Here is an 18,681-nt window from a genome sequence, read left to right as displayed (position 1 = left end):
ATATTCTTGTAGAGGCTGGCTGCTTTGGGTTTCAGGACTTATCTGGCCTAGAAACCCATCAGGAGGTTGTAAATTTCTGGAAAGTAATCATAGTGCATGGAACCTTTGTAGAATCTCAGATAGAGCCCTAGGTGTTCTTTAGGGTTGGCAGGAATGTTTTGGTTGGGGTTTATCAAACCATAGTAAATAGCGATATCTAGCTGAAGCTTGCATAAGCTTCCATAGTTGCCTCTTGAGTCCATTTGAACTCTTTTAGCCACTGATGCCTTATGTTGTTACATTTCTTACCCCCTCAAACAGCTGGTTCTTGCATCAGGGACTTCACTTTTTCCCTTGAGCAATGCTCTTTATTATGTAGTAATATAAGGGGGCTACAGAGCCCAGAACTGGTAACAACCTAGAAACCTCTCTTTTAGGAGTCCTTAAGCCACCTGACACTGGGGCCTTTCCAGTGGTATTTCTCCATATTCTGAACCCCTACTATCATTTTACTTACTTTTAAAGCTCTCTTCCCTTCTCTGGTCCCCAGATTTTCTATTCAGGTTCTCATCAGAGACTTTAGCTCTCTCTGTTTTCTGGTTGCTTTCTAAGCCATCCCCTAGTGGGGGGTGGGGGGCAGGGCAGGGAGGGCTGCTTGCCTTTAGCACCTAATTAAATTGAATTTTTGAATATTTAAAGCCATCTCCTCTAGAGAGAAATTATATCAATTTTTTGTGTGTATGAGCAGAAACAGCTGTCAACAATTGTGTTTTAATTAGTAAGGATTTTTTTCTGTTCGGTACTCATAGTTTATAAACATCCACTTGTATAGAGAAGCAAGAATATGTTCAAGTGCAGTGATCCGCCTTCTGCATCCTGTGTTAGCTTAGAGGGTATTTATCGTGGCCTCCATTTATTCCAGTCCCACTACTTTGTCAGATTTGCTGAGCTACCACAGACCACGTGGTCACAGCAGAGCAAGCAAACCTCCCACCCAGACTTCCTTTGAAAGAATTAGCTAGGGCCATAAATCACATTAGTCACCTGCCAAGAAGCTGCTTCATAGGTTTTTCCCTAGAAGAATTTCCAATTCTTGGTGACACCACAGGGGTAGGACATGGTCGTCCTCCAGAGTCCATCTGACCAGGAGAACGTGTGCATTCCTATTCTCCCTGAGGCCAGACTCATCTCTGGCTGCCTGGGAGCAGAAGTGGACAACTGGTTGGGGCACCCACTGCTCCTTCCTCCTTCTTCTCTTCCCCCATGTGTACACCCAGCTGCTTCAACTTCACCCAGGCTGGGGAGGCAGGGACCACCCCACAAAGCCAGGTACTGGGTGGCAGTGGGTGAAGTGCCTCCAGGGCCCAGCCACTGGTCAGCATGGGATGTTACTGGTTAATTCTGGGCCTCCAAGGAGACCCTTCCCCACCGGCCAAGGCGGAGCTGACCATGCATGCTTGATCTCATCTCGTTCACATTTGCACTCTCTCTCTCCTCTTTTCCTGATTATAAAAGAAATACATGCTCACCAGAAAAAGAAAAAATCCAAAATGAAGGAAAGGATACATGAGACAATGATGATCCCTCCATCCAGAAATAACCACTGCTAACAATCTTGTGCATTCCTTTCAGATATTTCTCATATACCTCAATATATAATTTTTCATTGCATCATTTTACAACCTGCTTTTTTCACTTCACAATAAATTGTGTGGATCTCTCTCATGTCAATCACTGTACATCCACATTATTAGTCCTGGTATATAATTTATTTAATCTGTCCCTTCTTGTTGAACCCAAGATTAGAGTCCTCTGCCCAACCCTGCCCAGCCCTGTATATCAGTTTTCTCCGGACACCTAGTCGTGAGTTTTTACTTTTCCCCCCCTGTGTTGCAGCATGCAGTTCTCTCTCCTTGTCTCCCTTTCAGGTGACAAGCTCCTTGTGAGTGGGCCTGAGACCCCCATACATCAGAAACCCCTGCAGCGCTGTACAACACTGTGGGAGACGCAAACACTGCCGACTGACAGACCGACCGACAGACTGATGGACAGCCACCCCAGCTAAAGGAGAATTTTTTGCTCTTACATTACTCCTCTTCCCTGCTGAGTTCTCTTCCCTGTGCATATTCTCCCTGTCTCCCTCCCCCCCACCTGCCACCATGTATTCTAGCACACTCTCTGTCTCTGTCTCATTTTCACACCCTCTTCAGGTTCCTCTGAAGCCTACTTTGGCTAACCTGCATTCTAGAATTCTTCCTCTCTTATCCTCATAATCTTTTCTTCTCCCCTCTCTCCTCCTCATGCAATACACACACTCATGTCCTCCCCAGCTCACACACACACCCCTCACCCTGCTTGTGTTCATTCCCCCCTCATACACACCCCTATAACTTGGTATCCCTCACATCTACACACATTCCCTCTGCGCTTTCGCTCTGCTTTTTTCTCTCTTCCTCATTGAATAATAACAGCCTTTGAAAACCCAGGCCGAGCAGGCCCCTTGACATCTGTCCGTCTTACTGCAATGCTAGCAAGGGGCTGATCCATCCAGACTCTTCAGCTTGTGAATTTCTTCTAGCTCTTCAAACAGCACTGCATTTGAGCTGAGAAAAGGAAAAAGAAAGAGTACATGGCAAGTGAAAGGAAGTCTTGCCACTGGTGGGTAAATGCTGATATAGGATAAAACTCAGAATCAGAAATAGAAATGTTTGGGAGGGGGGCGGGTACTGCAATAGACCCTATTAACCATTCCCCAAAGATTGTTTTCATTTTCCCTTTTTTCCTTTAAGTAGTAGAATCACACACAGACACACCACCTCTCCAAACACATCAAATTTCAGCTGGGCACTTGACCAACGATCCAGAGTCAAAATTCCCCATAGCCTCTTTCCGCTAGGTATGTCCCAATAGATCACTGAGACCAATGGAATAAGGGTGGTGTGTGTGCAGCTTCTGCATTATTTTCTTAAATCTGCTTGTCCTTGACTCTTTCCTTCCTTTCTCCCCCTTCCCACTTGCTGACCAGTGATGACAACTGGTGCACCCTTGGAAGTCATGTGATGAGTATGACTGTTGGCGTGGACCACTCATATCTGGATTCTTACATTGTTCACTCACATCTGGACAGTGACATTGTTGAGTGTATGGTTGTTGTTTAAGCAACTACATTCCGGGTCTGTCTGTTAAAACAGATTAACCTTTAGCCTTGCCAAATGGAGGCTTTCAGATAAAGCTATATAGAAGTTAGGAAATAATTAATATTTTCATCAGGGAAAAAAGTAACAGCAGTGGGTTTACATTGAAAGAACTCAGGTGAAGGAGCCTGATGAACTTGGGCTTGAATGCTGTTTCTGTTGCTTACCAGTTCTATGACCTGGAACAGATCATTTATGTGAGTGTGTTTCCCCATCTTATAAAATAAGAAAAGACACCTCATTTACAATTATTGTGAAGACTAGAGGTCAAGACGGTAAAGTGCTTAATAAATGGTAGCTGTAGTTATTATTCAAAAGGCATCATTATAAGAACCAATTCACAGAAGGCTTTGGTGCCAGGACTCCAAGGAGGAGAAGTGTTTTTATTATTTTCATTTGTGGGCAATAGCTCTCAGCTAAAGCTGTCGGGATTCTCAAGTCTATCCAATGAGAGAGAAAAGACTGTCAGCAAAGTGATTAAAAACCTAAAGGGGAGCTGGAGAAGGTAACACCTTAATAAAAAGAAGTGGTTTTTGTGGGTTAGGATCAGGAATCATTTCCTTCTGGCCCTAAAATCAAGAATTGGCTCTGATAGGCACTCTAAGTTGTGTTAACTTGACCAGACCTCCCTCTTGGCTTGACTGCTGGAAAATTTGAAGCCAAATTTGTGGCTTTCCACCTAGCAACATGTAGACTGATAAGAAGGCATTTTTGTAATTGCCTCCTGATGTCATTTCCTGCCAGTACTTCGCTTATTTTTTCTCTTTCTCACTTCATTTTTCATGTGTTCTCTTGTACTTTATGAACTCCTATACGATTGTTAATTTTTTTCTTGAAACAAGCGTAGTATGGATGGATGGGAGGATGGGAGGATGGATGAGTAGATGGACAGAATCTTAGACTAGAAATGGATCATAGAAGCTGTGTAATTAAATTTGGATTTTACTTCTATAACATCATTAACAGATGGTCAGACTACTTCCTGAATCTTGATATTTGCAGTGATTAGAAACTCACGCCTGATAAGATAGTCCATTCCAACTTTACAGAGAATATTCCTCTTTATATTGATATCTGCTCCCTTAAAGAAGTAACATTAGTATTTAAAGCAAGAAGTGACAATATTTTAATAAGTAAGAGGAAAAAAGTGATAGCAGGAAAATAAAGGTATAGGACAAAATGGAATGATGTTAGTTCTTGTTCTCAGTGACCCTATTTCTCAGGAGAAACAAAGAATCAGCAGGTGCTATCTGTAAATATAAAATATATAAATGTCTCACATAACAGAGGGGATGTAAGAGTCCCAGGTCTGTAGGGCAGGCTGCGAGCTGGCAGCTCCAGTGAAGGGCCTCAGTGAACTCTCAGGAGAGGCTGGCTGGCCGAAGCAGAAAGGATGAATGTCTCTTTCTGTGATCTCTTTAATATTCTCTATATGCTAACAAACCATCTATGTTTATGATTCTACTAGTACTCAACTCAAGACTTCTCTAGTGCCATCTTTTAAATAAAAACTGAGGTGTATATCAAGAAAGTAAAAAGACACCAAACCGAATAGGTGCAAATATTTGCAAATCATACATCTGATAAGGGACTAAAAAGACAAAGAACCCAATTTAAAAAAATGGGCAAAAGATCTGAATAAGCATTTCTCCAAAGAAGATATACAAATGACCAATAAGCACTTGAAAAGATGCTCACCATCACTAGCCATTGGGGAAATGTAAATTAAAACAACAATATCACACCCATTTGGTGGTTTTAATTTAAAAAGTGTTGGCAAGGATATGTTGAAATTGGAACCCTCATACAGTGCTGGTGCAGCCACTTTGAAAAACAGTCTAGCACGTCCTCAAAAAGGCTAAAGACAGTTACCATATGAGCCAGCAAGTCCACTCCTAGGTATATCCCAAAGAGTTAAAAACCTATCTCCACACAAAATCCTTACACAAATGTTCATAGATGCATTTTTCCCAACAGTCAAAAAGGGGAAGTGTATTAGTCAGGGTTCTCGAGGGAAACAGAATCAATAGGAGATAACTGTAATTATGAGATTTTATAAAAGTGTCTCACATAGCTGTGGGAATGCATGAGTCCAAATTCTGTAGGGCAGGCTGCGAGCTGACAGTTCTGATGAAGGTCTTCAATGAATTCCCCAGGAGAGGCTGGTGGGCTGAGCAGACAGAGCCATTCTCTCTTCTGAATTCTCCTTTAAAGCCTTTACTGATTAGATTAAACATCACTGATTGTGGGAGACACTCCCCTTGTCTAACTGCAAATTTAATCAGCCATGGGTGCAATCAGCATGTACGAAATGTCCTTGTAGTAATGGTTAAGTCAGCGCTTGCTTGACCAGACAACATGGTACCATCACCTGGCCAAATTGGCACATGAACTCCATGAACACGTGATCCATTCCACAAGCTACCCAAATGTCTAATAACTGATGATTCGATAAATAATAAGTGGTACATCCATATAATGGAATATTATTTAGCCATTAGAAGTAATGAAATACCAATACATGCTACAACATGGATGAACATTTTTTAACTTTTTTATTGTATAGTATAGCATATATACAAAGCAAAGAAATAAAAAAGCAATAGTTTTCAAAGCACTCTTCAATGAGTAGTTAAGGACAGGTCCCAGAGTTTGTCATGGGCTACCATACCATCATCTCAGATTTTTCCTTCTAGCTGCTGCAGAATATAGGAGGCTGGAAGGCTTAAGTATTTTTTAATCACCACAATGAACTTTTTTTTCTTTTATGTGAAAAAAACATATATACAAAAAAATATTTGAAAGGACAGCACCACAATTAGTTGTAGGACATATTTCAGAGTTTGACACGGGTTACAATTCCACAATTTTAGGTTTTACTTCTAGCTGCTCTAAAATACCAGAGAATAAAAGAGATATCTATTTAATGATTCAGCAATCATATTCATTTGTTAAGTCCTATCTTCTCTGTATAACGCCACCATCACCTTTGATCTTTCTGTCCCTCTCTTTAGGGATGTTTGGGCTATGGCCTTTCTAGCTTTTTCATGTTGGAAGGGTCTGTCACTAATATGGGGTAGGGAGATAGAACTATCTGATGTTCTAGAGAGACTGGGCCCTCTGGGTTTCAGGACTTATCTGGTCCAGAGACCCATCTGGAGGTTGTAGGTTTCTGGAAGTACATTAGTGCATAGAACACTGGTGGAATCTTATAAATTTCCCTAGGTGTTCTTTAAGATTGGCTGGAATGGTTTTGGTTGGGGGTTGGTAGGTTATAATAGGTAGCAATGTCTAACTCAAATTTGCGTACGAGCAACCTCCAGACTAGCCTCTCAACTCTGTTTGAACTCTCTCTGCCACTAATACTTTATTAGTTGCACTTCTTTTCCCCCTTTTGGTCAGGATGGAATTGTTGACCCATGGTACCAGGGCCAGATTCATCCCTGGAAGTCATCTCCCACATTGCCAGGGAGACTTTCACCCTTGGATGTAACATAGATGAACTTTTAAAACATTATGCTAAGTGAAAGAAGCCAATCACAAAAGACCACATAATGCATGATTCAATTTATATGAAATATCCATAATAGGCAAATTTACAGAGACAGAAAGTAGAATAATGATTGCCTAGGGCTTAAGGAAGTTTGGCAGAAAATGAGGAGTGACTACTAATGGATATGGAGTTTCTTTTGGGGGTGGTAAGAACGTTGTGAAATGCTTGCATAGCTCTGTGAATACACTAAAAACCATTGAATTGTACAGTTTAATTATTGTATAGTACATGAATTGTATCACAATAAACATATTTTTAAATGAAATAGCAATCATTCCTGGTTGCAAACCAAAGAAATTAAGCAGAAGAGGGAACTTATTAAGGCTACAAAGAACTTCATAGACTCTCCAGGAGGGTCAGAATGTCAAGTCCCCAAACCATGCCTTGGTACAGCCACAGCTCACCATAGACTCTGCAGTTCTCACTGGTGAGGCTTGGAACTGATACTAATTCTCCTGCTTTGTAACTTGCTGAGATCTGGACAGCTTTGCCACCACCATTACACAAAGCTTCCTCATGATACTTTCTTCTGAATAGAAATCTAGAGACAGACTAACTGATTGACTGCAACTTGACCACATGCATGCACTTAAATTGCAGAGGAAGCTGGGAAAACAAGTTCCGGCTTCTGTTTTAGGGAGTGAGGTTGCATAATGGGAGAAACACTCCAATCAAAGGAGAGGTATTTCCTTATATCTTTCCTGCTTTCCAAGGATGGGATGAGTTTTCATGTGCTGGCTTAAAAGTTGTATTCCTGGTTTTGTTCTTATGATAATTACCATTAACTGAAGACCCATTTGAGATTTTTTTATTCAATGTCAGGCTGAAGACAATTGGTGCACATCTCTTCTGCATTCTGTGTTCAGTGACTTCACCTTAGTAGCTTGAAATTGGTCCTGATGGGAGTAGTTACCCCACAAAAATTGGCAAATGCTACAAATCAAGCATTCCCCACCACACACAGCTAGAGAACCAATTATTAAACATTTCACAGGATACCATTGTCTTTATCCTTACTGATATCTAAATTGTCATTGTACCATGACAAGTACTTTAGAGCAGTCCTACACAAAGTGGGATCCATGGACCTGTGTTGGCCCACAAACTCTTGATTGCCAGTCTGAAATAAGTACTGAAATTAAGAGCCACTTACTTAACACTGCTGTGACATCCAAATGCGCAATTTTTTTATTTCACAAAAGCATGATTTCATAATGGATTGGTATTTTTTAAATGGTCCATCACCACAGGTCATTTGAAAAGTACCATCTTAACCTACTCTCTCTGTTCTTTCTTCTATACCTTCTCTCTCATATACATGTGGTAAAAAAATCCTTTTATCTAGTTGATGAATTCATGATCAGCTTCTTACCCAATGGCTTTTTGAAACCAATTCTGATGTCTTTGCTCAGTTTCCACCATTCTGACTTCCCCTTGGACAATGGCAGATCTTTCTCCCAAATGGAGTAGCATGAAGGGCCTAAAAAGGAGTGCCAGAGTTTTAAAAAATACCTCACATGGATAAAAATATCTCTCCCTCTTTCCTTTTCCCATATATGGAAGTTAATGCTCTTTTTGCATATCTGAATTTTCTAAATTTTCTGCAATGAATATGAGTTACATTATAATGAGTAAAGCAAGTTCATGCCTTTATCTCCTGGGTTTGGTGGGATTTTCAGGGGTTTTCCTTCTTAGTCCCCCTTCCCTTCAGAGGAAGTACTGAAGCTCAAATATCATTCTGAGAAAGTCTTAGCACACTGTCAAAGAACTGTTGTCTTAACACTCTCAGATATTAAATTCATATACAAAGTGGGCTGAAAATGCTGAGCTGTCAGAGTGATGGTTTTTCCCTTCCCCGTGATTCCCTGCCAAATCCTGCAGATCCTACATTTACTGAGAAATTACTCTAACCTTGCAGCTTGGTTTGCTGGAACATTATCACTAATATTCCCCAAGGGTGGTTATGATTCATGCATTAAACCTTGAGTTCTCCATATGTAGAGCAGAGGCTTTGTGGATCTATCCTAAGTGACTTGATCATAAGGATTGCAGCAAATATTTTGGTTTGTGATTAAACTTTAAGATATGCCTTGAGGTACATGCCTTGCATTTCTATAGCAAATTTTACACTGAGTCTTATTATAAATATAATATCATCTTGTCCTAATCTCAAGTAAGCTCTTTGAAGTTATAGTAATAAGAGAAATTTAAATTATATCCACAGCATAATAATATTTTTACTTATAAGTTAGAATGGATTCATTTAAAGCTATTATCTAATCCTGGGAATTTGTGGGGAAATTGGCACCACTGATAGGAACATAAATTGGAACAATATTTCTCAAGGGAAATTTGATTTTATGTATCAAAAGTATTAAAAATGCATGTACAGATGGAACTTCTGGGTATGGTGGAGAGAAGAGCTTGGCACATTCTCTCCCCTCAAAACAATTGTGAAACTGGACAAAATTGTTCAAAAACGAGCATTTCAGGGCTCTAGAAAATTGGCCAAAGACAAATAAGAAATTGAAAATCATTTGTTCATGGAAATCTTCTGAATGTTATAATATTGGGAGTCTATGACATACCTACCTGGAGCTGCTTCCTCTTCCCACTCAGCTCAGATAGCACAGTAGTGTGCTTGGGGGTGGAGCAGCCTGTGAAAATCAGTCATTCCACTGCTGGAAGGAACTGACTTAATTAGAAGAGGAGGAAGGATACACCTGTCCAACAGTGATGTCAGTAAAAGTAGCAAACTTGATAGGAAACAAGTAGGTAAAACCCATGGTTCTGCTAGTTTGAAGTTGTATTGGTTGGGGTGAGTGGAAGAATGGGGATTAGCCAGAAATTGAACAGGGGCATCCTGGAAATGAGAGAGCCATAGAAGACTAGAGACACTCTCCATGCATCCCTGGCTGACTGGGAGCCTACTTGCCTGTATCTCTAGATTCAAGAAGTAAAACAAACCCCAAGTTGGATAAACACAAAGCAATCCTCATCTGTACGCATCATAGTCAAACTATTGAATGCCAAAGACAATGAGAAAATCAAGAAGGCGGTAGAGTAAAAGGACTTGTCACCTACAGGGGGACAACAGTAATATTAATGGTTGACTTCTCCTCACTAACAATTGAGGGCAGAAAGCAGTGGAATGACAAATGCAAGTTGCTGAAAGAAAAAATAGCTGTCAAACAAGAATTCCATATCCAGCATAATGATTCTTCAAAAGCAAAGCCAAAGTAAACATATTCACAGGTAAACAAAGATTGAGAAAATGTGTTGTTAGGAGACATGCCTTACAGGAAACACCACAGAAAGACCTTCAGTCTGAAAGGAAATGACATAAGATGGCAAACTGAATCCACAGAAAGAAATAAATTGTAAGTATGTAGATAAATATAAAAGGCTGTCTAAACATATTTTGTGTCTTCTCTTAATTTCTTTAAATGACATTAAATTGTTCTTTTTGTTCTTAAATTTTTTTATTGTTAAATATAACATAAATACAAAGAAAAGAAAGATAAAGCAATGTTTTTCAAAGTACAGTTCAACAAGTAGATACAGAACAGATTTCAGAGTTCGTTAAGGGTTACCATTCCACTATTCCAAATATTTTCTTCTAGCTGCACAAAAACACTGGAGGCTAAAAGAAATATTTTTGTGTGTGAAAAATAACATATATACAAGAAAAGCAATAAATTTCAAAGCACATCACAACAATTAATCGTAGAACAGATTTCGAGTTTAGTATGGGTTAAATTCCACAACTTTAGGTTTTTACTTCTAGCTGCTCTAAGATACTGGAAACTAAAAGAAATATCAGTATGATGATTCAGCAATCGTACTCATTTGTTAAACCCTACTTTCTTTGTGTAACTCCACTATCACCTTTGGTCTTTCTCCCGCTTTTCAGGGGTGTTGGCGCTATGTCCATTCTAACTTTTTTCATGTTGGAAGGGGTGTTGATAATCTGGGGAAGAGGGATGCAACTAGTTGATGTTCTGGAGAGGCTGGTCCCTCTGCATTTCTGGACTTATCTGGTCCGGGGACCCATTTGGAGGCTGTAGGTTTCTGAAAAGTTATACTAGTGCATGGAACCTTTGTACAATTTTATATATTGTCCTAGGTGTTCTTTAGCATTGGTTTGGTTGGGATTTGGCAAGCTGTAGTAGGTAGCAATATCTAACTGAATTTTCTGTGAGTGACCTTCAGAATGGCCTCTCAAATCTATTTGAACTCTCTTCGCCACCGATACCTTACTTGTTACACTTCTTTCCCCCCTTTTGGTCAGGATGGCATTGTTGATCCCACAGTGCTAGTGCCAGATTCATCTCAGAGAATCATCTCCCACACTGCCAGGAAGACTTTCACCCCTGGATGTCATGTCCCATGTAGGGGGTAGGGCAATGATTTTACTTGCAGAGTTGGGCTTAAAGAGAGCGAGGCCACATCTGAGCAGCAAAAGAGGTCCTCCAGAAGTAATCCTTAGGCATACCTACATAAGCTACACAAGAGCAAACCTCAAGATCAAGGGCTTGGCCTGTTGATTTGTGTGTCCCTAATGTTTGACACAGTATCAGGGGTTTCGCCAGTGTTAAAGTTTAATATTCCCATATTTTTTCTCTCATGCCTCAAAGGAATTTGCCAATACCTTTTGATTATCTGCTTAATATACTTTGGGGTGTATTCAGGCATTATATTAAGCTATACAGGATTAAAGGCCCTAAATGACATAGGATTGTTCAAAGCAATAATTATAACACCATATTACCATATTTATAAAGCTGCATTATAATATATATATAATAGCACAAAAAGGATGAATCAAATGGAACTGTATTAGAGCAAAGTTGCTACATCTTAGTTCAATTAATTCTGGATTAATTTTGGTTATATTATAATATAATACATATTGTAATCCCTACAGCAATCACTAAGAAAATAACTAAATATTTAGAGAGTTTAAAACCTGATCCCATGTGTAGAAAATTCAAAGTACTCTATCAAGAAAAAACTATACTGGAACTAATACCTATGTTTAGCAATATTGTAAGCAGCAAGGTCAATTCTATTTCTATATAGTAGCAACAAACAATTTTAAAATTAAATTATGAAAATTTCAACAAAATAGCATCAGAAAGAACAAGATACTTAGAACTATGAAAAGATAAACTATAGACAGAAAATATTTGAAAGTCACGTATCTGATAGAGGACTTGAATTCAGAATATATAAATTAAGAATATATAAAGAACTCTTAGAACTCTAAAAAGAACATCCAATTTAAAATTGGGAAAAATAGTTGAATAGACATTTCTTACCAAAAAAGATATATAAATTGTTAAGATGCGAATGAAAATATTTTCAATATCATTAATTACTATGAAAATGCAAGTTAAAACTATAGTGAGATGACATTACACTTACACTAGAATGGCTATAACCCAAAGATTAAGTGTTAGCGATATCGAATGTTAGCAAGGACGTTGAAAAACTGGCACCCTCATATATTGCTGGTGGGAATCTAAAATGGTATAACCATTTTGGAAAACAGTTTGACGTTTCTTATAAAGTTAAAAATAATCTTACCATACAATCCAAAAATTCCATACCTAGGAATTTACCCAAGAGAAATGAAATATATATCCAGACCAATACTTGCACGCAAATGATTACAGCAGCATTATTTATAACAGCCAAAAAAATAGAAACCACCTAAATGTCCATTACTATTAAACAGATAAATGAAATGTGATATATCCATACAATGGAATACTACTTGGTGATAAAAAAGGAACAAAATACTGATATAAGCTACTACATGAATGAACCTCAAAAACATTATGCTACATGAAAACAAATGGACAGAAAAGACTACATATCATGCAATTTCATTCATATGAAATTTCCAGAAAAAGTAAATCTGTAGATCAGTTCAGTAGATGCTTAGAGTCAGGTGTGTGACTCGAGATTGACTGCAAACTGTCGTGAAGGACGTTTTGGGGGTGACGAAAATATTCTAAAACTGGATTGTGGTGATGGTTGCACAACTCTATAAATAAATGAAAAATTGTTGACTTGTGCCCCTTTGGTGAATTCTGTAATATGTAAATTATACATCAAAAAGCTGCTAAGAAGATATGTACTTTTGAATCAGTAATTCCACTTTTATTTATTTCTCCCAACCATAATCATTGATGTGATCAAAGTTTTAGCTTTGAAGATGTTTATCACAACCTCACTTATAAGTAGTGAACAATTTGAAATAAAATCAAATGGTTCAACATTGGATAGAAATTAGATAAAATGTGGTATAGTTTTATAGAGAAATATTTTACAACTCTTGAACATAATATGAAATATGTATATTAACAAACAAAAGATTTTCCAGACATATGTTAAGCAAAAACACGAGGTTATAAAACAACTATGTATAGGACATCTCATTTAAAAAATAAATACACAGAGGGTATGAGGGTAGTTCAATAGTAGAATTCTTGCCTGCCAGGTGGGAGACCTGGGTTCTATTCCCACTGTCCCTTGCACTTCCCAAACTAAAAAACAAAATAAACAAACGAAAATCAAACCAAACAAAAAATTCAACAAATGGTGCTGCGATAATGAGATATTCACATGGAAAAAGAATGAAATGTGACCCCCGCCATACAGCATACAAAAGAAAACTTTATGCATAGAAATTAAGTCTGGAAGGTTAGATACCAAAATTATATCTGGATGATAGGATTAAGAGTGATTTTTTCTAGTTCTTTTTTCTCTTTTCTTACGTGCATCTTATAATGTTTGTGTGATATGCATATTATGAAACAGGTAAAAATTAATTTTGAAAGGAAAATTCTGTGAGGTAGGCATGGCACATCAGTGAGTACGCAAACAAGTGTAACAATTTGCCCACCTGGTTCTCCTGTTTTTTCACATCAACAAGTAAACTCCTGCATACAAATTCATTCCATTATGCCATACTCATTAATAATTGCACTTTGTACTTGCTGTAAAACATATTCTAGTTCACAACATGCTGACATGAATGTTAAATTTCATAGTTCCTCTGGTCCTTAAAATGACCCCATCAGCAGGGAAAAGGAAGTATATATTTATATTCACATCTATATATGAATGTAGGTATACGTTCATGTACATGCACCTATATATGTATGTAATCAATATATATTAGTATATTCAGTGTGTATATACATACACATAAATAATTATATATATATATATATACAAACACACACACATACATAAACATGGAGATATGTATTCCTCATTTCATCTTCACAACAAACTCTGAGAAAGATACTATTTTCCCTATTTATTTGTGTGGAAAAAATCTTGAGAGCCACTGTTTAAGGTACTGGTAATGTTATATAATTATCCCCATTTCAGAGATTGGAAAACAAGAACTGAGTCTTAGAAAGTTGAACTATGGCAAAGTCACACAATTAGAAAGAGGCAGAACCAGAATTTGTAAGCTTTCCATGAGAATTAATCATCATCATAAGGTCCTATCCAGAATCTTCTATATGATTTGAATGTTTTCCTTCTTTGGAAGAGGAGAAAAAGTGGGTGTGAGACAACTGGACTTATTCCTGTACTGGGAGCAAGCCACAGAAGTTAAAAAGAAATGGTGGTTCACTTCCAGCAGTTTGTCCTGTAGGTACTTGGCCTATTTTCTCTTTCTGTGAAGTTTGGTTTTTAAATAAGGTGATTTCCTGTCTTCAGATTCAGTCCTTAATTTGAATTTGGGTTAGTGTAAGTCAAAACATTCTACTCATGTAAAGGGCTTAATACAAATCGGTCAATGTGATTTGTCTTTGGATTTAAGGCAAAATCTGTAAGGTTAAATAAACCTAACAAATGTAAACACATAAAGTTCTCCTTTCTGAATACAGATGCTGCAGACGTTGAAATACATATTTGCGTGTATTCAACATCTCCTAATGCTTTTTAGGAACCAGGTATTAAGGATACACGTGAGCAACCAGAAGAAGTTACATCAGCTACTAGTTGCTGTTTTGGTTTGCTAAAGCTGCCAAAGTGCAATATACCAGCAATGGGTTGGCATTTTCCTATGGGGATTTATTAGGTTACAAATTTACAGTTCTAAGGCCATGAAAATGTCCAAATTAAGGCATCAAGAGGAAGATGCCTTCTCTGAGGAAAGGCTGCTGGCATCCGGGATTCCTTTGTCACGTGGGAAGGCACATGTCTTACGGACCTTTTCTCCTGGGTCTGATTTTGACAATGACTCTCTTAGCTCCTGTGGGCCCTTCTTGCTTCTCCTGGGGCGTTTTCTCTCCAAACTTCTCTGAGACATCTGAGTTTCATCTGTCTTTTATCCTCTCCTAGAGGATTCCAGCAGGGGGATTAACACCCACCTTGAGTGGGCTGGGTCACATCTCCATGGAAACAGCCTAATCAAAAGGTCCCACCCAACAATAAGTCTGCACCCACAGGGCTGGATTAAGAGGGCATGGCCTTTTATGGGGTACATAACAGCTTCAAACCAGCACAGTCTCATAGTCGGCTTTATAACTGCCAAACTCAGAAAACATAGCAATAATAATAACTGCTTTTATTGAATGCTTTCTGTATGTCAGGCATTGGGCTTAATGCTTTGTATGCAGGATCTTATGAAATCTTCCTTCCTTTCCTCATGAAAATCTTCCTTCCATGAGGAAGGTACTATTTATATCCCCTATTTAGAGATGAGGAAACAGACCTGGAAAGGTTAATAACCTCTCAATGTCACATGGCTAGCAACGGGCAAGGATAGAATTCTAACAGAGGTCTGTAGGATTCTTAAACCCTAACTACTCTATACTCCCCCTTCTGGGAATGGTGGTCACAGATATTGCTACTTCTTTGGAAGTTTATCTACATAATTAGGTGCGTTGTTAAAATGTTCCCAATGATACTTGAAGGAGTAGGAAATGCGGCATTTGTATATCATACCAATTTCACCTAAAGCCCCTAAGCATGAAGGACATAGCTGCTTGCTGAAGTCAAAAGATTTAACCAGCTAGTAAGATTAGAACCACAGGTATTTAAAGTCCATTCATTCATTCAGCTCAGATTTCCAGACGGTTATGAGGTGCCAGGCCTGTTACTAAGGCCTGGGGATGTGGACTTGACTGAATGTGATCTTGACCTAAGGGGCTCGTAGTTGAATGGTGGCGACAGGTACATAGAAAACCAACGATAACACAATATTAGATGAGTTACAGGGACAGCAAGGTGACACCTAACATTTTAAACCTCTGCTATGGAATGAGCACTGACCAACCATGTTGTTAACTACCTGTAAACTATTGGTAGGACTGGGAATTCCTCCCAGTGAACGTCAGCCCTGAAGAGTAAGCTTCAAAGTAAGATGGTACTTGATTCAAACTGAAAGATGAATTGGATTTCATTAGGTGGAAAAGAGCCAAAGGGGCATTCTAGGAAAGAACAGCACCAGAGAGGAAAGGCAGAGAGGTGAGAAGGTACTTGATAAATGGACCAGTGAGGTCAGAAAATGGGTGCCTAATAGGGTGGCAGGAGATAAAATGGGAAAGGCTGATCAGAGCAACATTCTGAAGGGTCTTGGCTATCGCAGGAAATAATTTGATCTTCCTTTATGTTGTCAGCAATTTGGAGACTGTGTTAGTTTGTTAAGCTGCCAGAATGTAATATATCTGAACTAGAACGGCTTTTAAAAAGGAATTTATTAAGTTGCAAGTTATAAGCCTGTAAAAATGTCCAAACTAAGGCATCCAGTGAAAGATACTTTAATTCAAGAAAGGCTGATGGGTCAGGAACACCTCTGTCAACTGAGTAGTAACATGGCTGGCATCTGCTGCCCCCTTGCTCCTGAGCTCCATTGCTTTCAGTCTCTGTTCTTGAGGCAGTTCCTCACTTTGTTTCTCAGGAGCTGGCTTTCATTTCTTGACTCTCCTTGGCTTTCTTAAGGTTCTGGCTTGCTTAATATCTCATGGTGGTATCTGCTGGGCTCTAAGCATCTCCAACATCTGTGTCTCTGTGTTCTGACTGTCAGCTCTGCTCAAAAAATTTCTGTTGCCTCTGAGGCCCTCTCCAAAATGTTTCCTCTTTTAAAGGACTCCAGCCAACTAATCAAGACCCACCTTAAATAGGTGGAGTCACATCTCCATCTAATAAAAAGGTCACGCCCACAGTTGGGCATGCCACATCTCCATGGAGACAATCTAATCAAAAGTTTCTGTCCCACAATATTCAATCAGGAAAAAGAAACAGCTGCCCCCCACAAGATTGAATCAGGATTAAAACATAGCTTTTCTGGGGTACATAATACTTTCAAATCAGCACAGAGACTTTGCAATATTTTTGAGCAGGAAAATGTTGTGATTGGAAACTGTAAGAATCACTAGACATTTTCTATTCCATCTTCCTTCAAAATACAAGTGTCCATCCCTGGTCAGCCAAACTTTCACTGAGTACTTTCCTGCTACCCATAGTATAATTCTTTGCTAATGGTAATATTTTCTAAAATGCTTTGCTAAGAAAGATACGCTTTGCTTATATTTCATGAATGAATGAATGGGCTTCCATGTATTCATTATTTGGAATGACATAGAAGGGAAGATAACTCTGCGTTTCACAAGCTGAACTTTCAAAAATTTAAAGTTAATTAAATCTTCTCAAAGATCCCCTGCCACCCCCATAACCTAATTCGCAGCTCCCTCCACCATTTTGGTATCTCTCCTCCTGAAAGCAGTACTGTAACTTATTGGTATCCCTTTGATGTCCAAAGCTAAACAGGACACATCCCATACTGTCAATTTAGCACATGGGATGACTCCTGTTCTCGATCTGGACACACTCTTATAGCCTCAGTTTGTGTTAATTATTTTTTTTAAGTTTTTTTCTCTTTAAAAAATAAAATGCTAGGTGTTGACAAAGTCCCTTGAGGAATGGGAGAAAAAATATGGAACTATTGAACTTTACCACCAGGGAAAACCCCAGATCCTGTGCCAAACATTAAGGACACCCAAATCGATAGTCCAAGCCCTTGATCTTGAGGCTTCCTCTTGTGAAGCTTATGTATGTAGCAAAAAAACTTAGCCTATCTATAGGTATGACTAAGAGCCACCTCCAGAAGACCTCTTCTGTTGCTCAGATGTGGCTTTTCTTTCTCTAAGCCCAACTCTGCAAGTGAACCCACTGCCCTGTCCTCTATGTGGGGCATGACATCCAGGGATGAAAGTCTCCCTGGTAGAGTGGGAGATGACCCCCAGGGATGAGCCTGGCCCTGGCATTGTGGGATCAACAATGCCATCCTGACCAAAAGGAGGAAAATAAATGCAATAAATAAGATATCGGTGGTTGAGAGAGTTCAAATAGAGTCGAGAGGCTACATTGGCGGTCACTCTTACGCAAGCTTCAGTTAGACATTGTTACTTACCATAATTGACAAGCCCCAACCAAAATGATTCCTGCCAATCTTGAAGAATACCTAGGGCATTATATAAGATTCTATAGAGGTTGCATGTACTAGGGTAACTCTCCAAAACCTACAATCTTCTGATGGGTCGCTGGACCAGATAAGTCCTGAAATGCAGAGGGGCCAGCTTCTCCAGAACATCAACTAGTTCCATCCCCCTATCCCATATTATCAAAAGCCCCTCCCAACATGAAAATGTAAGAATGGCCATAGCCCAGATAACCTTAAAGACTGGGAGAAAGATCAATGGTGATGGTGGAGTTATACAGAGAAGGTCGGGTTTCATGATTATGAGTGTGGAATCATTATACTGATATTTCTTTTAGTTTCCAGTGTCTTAGAGCAACTATAAGTAAAAATCTTTTTTTTTTTTTTCAAAATGCTCTCAGTATTTATTTTACTCTCTCTAAATTCTCCATGGAAAGACAGACATTTCACAGATACAGAGGCTCTGACTGCAGGGTCACAAGCCT

Source organism: Tamandua tetradactyla, chromosome 7 (assembly GCF_023851605.1).
Source record: "Tamandua tetradactyla isolate mTamTet1 chromosome 7, mTamTet1.pri, whole genome shotgun sequence".
Classification (NCBI taxonomy): domain Eukaryota; kingdom Metazoa; phylum Chordata; class Mammalia; order Pilosa; family Myrmecophagidae; genus Tamandua; species Tamandua tetradactyla.
This window is presented reverse-complemented; position numbering follows the sequence as displayed.